The sequence below is a fragment of the Myotis yumanensis genome, unplaced genomic scaffold (assembly GCF_028538775.1).
Source record: "Myotis yumanensis isolate MYYU_CA2020_CCGP unplaced genomic scaffold, mMyoYum1.0.hap1 SCAF_3, whole genome shotgun sequence".
NCBI classification, from domain to species: Eukaryota; Metazoa; Chordata; class Mammalia; order Chiroptera; family Vespertilionidae; genus Myotis; species Myotis yumanensis.
This window is the reverse complement of record NW_027223754.1, coordinates 101,859,560-101,863,051: the sequence shown is the minus strand read 5'-3', so window position 1 is coordinate 101,863,051 and position 3,492 is coordinate 101,859,560.

The following is a 3,492-nucleotide window of genomic DNA, read 5'->3' as shown; positions in this document are numbered from 1 at the left end:
AGTAATCCTGTTATTTGCAGATTTTAAATATTTCCTACAACTTTTGTGATATTATACTATGTTAGTACAGTTTTGGTAATATTATTATATTTAAAATATTTTTTTGAAATATTAATATTTATTGCATGTAATCTAATATAATAGAGAAATATGCAAATTAGCCAGTATGCTGTAATGTCATGACCATATACTATGTTAGTACAGTTTTGGTAATATTATTATATTTAAAATATTTTTTTGAAATATTAATATTTATTGCATGTAATCTAATATAATAGAGAAATATGCAAATTAGCCAGTATGCTATAATGTCATGACCAATCTATAAGCTGCAAAGAGCTACAGGAGGGCGGGGCAGCAGGCAAAGAGCTACAGGAGGGCAGGGCAGTGGGCGGAGAGCTACAGGAGGGCAGGGCAGCAAGCTACCAGCTGTGGGAGCTACTCATGCACAGATTCGTGTGCAGGGCTACTAGTATTATTATATTTTAAATAATTTTTCTTGAAATATTAATGTTTATTGCATGTAAATGGCTAATTATTTTGTATATAAACTCTGGTAATAGATTTATTTTGTATATTGTAAAAAAAATGATTAAAAAAAAGAGAGATGGGAAAAAAAGTTTCCTTTCCCCTAGAATGGTTTGGGCAAATCTTGAACTCCAGCCCCACAAGGGATGATAGTGGGAGGAGACATATGCAGACCATAGGAAATAAGTGGGAGTATTTTTTCACAACCAGCCCCCAAAACATGACTTATGGAAATGGAACTTCTGAAAGCTCTGTGGCAGGCACTGCTTTACTGCCCTTTTTCAATAGGACTAGAATTATTAGCTGGGCGTATAGATGATCTGAATAGACCACATTTCCCAGCCTCTCTTGTAGCTTGAAACTTTCCTGTCATGGGGATGTGAGTAGAAGTTAGGTGTGCACCTTCTTGGTCATACCCTCAAATGGAAATGGCTCTCCCTCCCCACTACTTTCTCCCCTTTCCACTGGTGGAAATGCCATACCCAGACACAGAGGAGGATCTCCCCACAGAGATGGTGGAATAAAAAGATAGAAGAAGCCTGGCCTGCTGATGGCTTTATAAAACAGAGCCTCCATATCAATTTGAACTTTTACATGAAAAAGAAATACAATGTTTAAGTCAACATTCTTCTGGATGTCTTTTGTCCTCAGCCAAACCAATATCCAACTAATAAGTGACTCTAAAAAAGGGGAACTAAGTGGAGTCTGGTAATTTCAGAGAATTGAGAGAACATAGGATAGGTGGCTGAGAAAGATCAAGGATGATGTGAGTTGAAATCTAATGGTAAAATTGCTGCAAGGCAATTGGATCAGCCACCACCATCAAATATTGCCCCAGAGAACCAAATGCCAGGGAGGGGGGAGAAGGACCTCCCTGGGTGTCTGGTCCCATACTACTCCTGGTGATAATCTTGCTACAATAGTGTCCTGAAATAGGCATTAACCCCCCACAGGTAGTGGGGGAGCCATAAGGGTGTGACTTGGTGAGCCCCATTCTATGAGGGTTGACTAGGGATACTCAAAGAACTATGTGGAAACAGACAACATTATGCTAAGGCACACTTCAAGGAAACTATCAGGCAAACATAAGCCAGGTCCTTACCTGGTAAACAGAGGCTCTTGAGAGAAACACACCTACACATTCCAACCTTCTGGAGTGCTAAGGGTGAACTATACCAGCTTAGGAATGGCTTGGCCACCACAACTTTGACTGACAGGTAGATCCACTAGAGATTTGTATAAAAGAGAAGGTTCTGAGTTCCTGGTATCTGTTAACCTAACAACAGTATAAAAAGCAGTATATCTATGCCTATGGGTACCTCTGGTCTGGAAGATTTCTCACTCTATGTACATAGCTGGGAATAATGAATCTCGGGTATCCTATCTAATAAGAATAATATGCAAATTAACAGTCATTCCCTCACTCCGTCACTCCCTCACTACATCACAAAGATGGTGGCGGCCACGGAGCTGGAGTGAACAGGGAGCTTGGATTGCCCCGGTGATGGAGGAAGCCAAGCTTCCCGCCTGCCCTGGCCAGGCCTGAACTCTGCTCAAGGCTATAAAGTTTCAATTATAGAAGATAAATAAATCCCAGATACCTGCTTCCAGCCCAGGGTTTGGCCAGCCTGAAAATGGCCATCAGCCCCTCACCCAGGCTGGCCAGGCACTCCAGTAGGGACCCCCACCCTGAAGGGGTGGTGGGCAGCCTGCAAACAGCCATCAGCCCCTCACCCAGGCTGGCCAGGCACCCCAGCTGGACACTCCCCCCCACCACCCTGAAGGGGCTGTGGCCAGCCTCAAAATGGCCCTCAGCCCCTCACCCAGGCTGGCCACACCCCCGTGGGGTGAGGGTCCCCACTGGGGGGTTTGACCAGCCTGCAAACAGCCATCAGCCCCTCACCCTGGCTGGCCAGGCACCCCAGTAGGAACCCCCACCCTGAAGGGGCTGTGGTCAGCCTGAAAACAGCCATCAGCCCCTCACCCAGGCTGGCCAGGCACCCCAGTGGGACCCCTACCCTGATCCAGGACACCCTTTAGGGCAAACCCACTGGCTCCCACCTGTGCACCAGGTCTCTATCCTATATAATAAAAGGGTACTATGCAAATTGACCCTAACAGCAGAATGACTGGGAATGACTGGTCGCTATGACACACACTGACCACCAGGGGGCAGACGCTCAATGCAGGAGCTACCCCTGGTGGTCAGTGTGCTCCCACAGAGGGAGCTCTGCTCAGCCACAAGCCAGGCTGATGGCTGCCAGCACAGCGGTGGTGGTGGGAGCCTCTCCCGCCTCCCCAGCAGGGCTAAGGATGTCTGACTGCAGCTTAGGTCTGCTCCCCGCTGGCAAGTGGACATCCCCCGAGGGCTCCTGGGCTGCCAGAGGGATGTCTGACTGCCAACTTAGGCTCGACCCCCCGGGGAGCGGGCCTAAGCCAGCAGGTGGACATCCCCCGAGAGGTCCCAGACTGCGAGAGGGCACAGGCCAGGCTGAGGGACCCCCCCCCCCCCCCCAGTGCACAAATTTTTGTGCATCGGGCCTCTAGTACCTCCATAAGGAACAAGGATTCATCGGGTAGCCAGGTCTAATTGCATTGACTATAACCCTGATCTCACATATCCCTTGTCCAGATCTTGTTTGCTAGTTCCATACTAAAAAAAGAAGTCAGGAAGGGAGGGAGGGAGGAAGGAAATAAGGAAGAAAGGAAGGAAGGAAGGAAGGAAGGAAGGAAGGAAGGAAGGAAGGAACCTGCCTCAGCTGGGACCTGGCATTCAGGTGTTATGCTATGTGCTGCACAATGTCAGGAAGCACCGTTCACATAGATTCCAGTACTGATGGCATTTCCTGGAACTGTGCATTGTTTATGTACTGACCTCAGGTGAATCCAAGTAATCAGGACCAGAGTCCAGAACCCTATCAGTAGAGATGGCCTGCCTGGCTCAATGTTGATGAGGGTCCACAT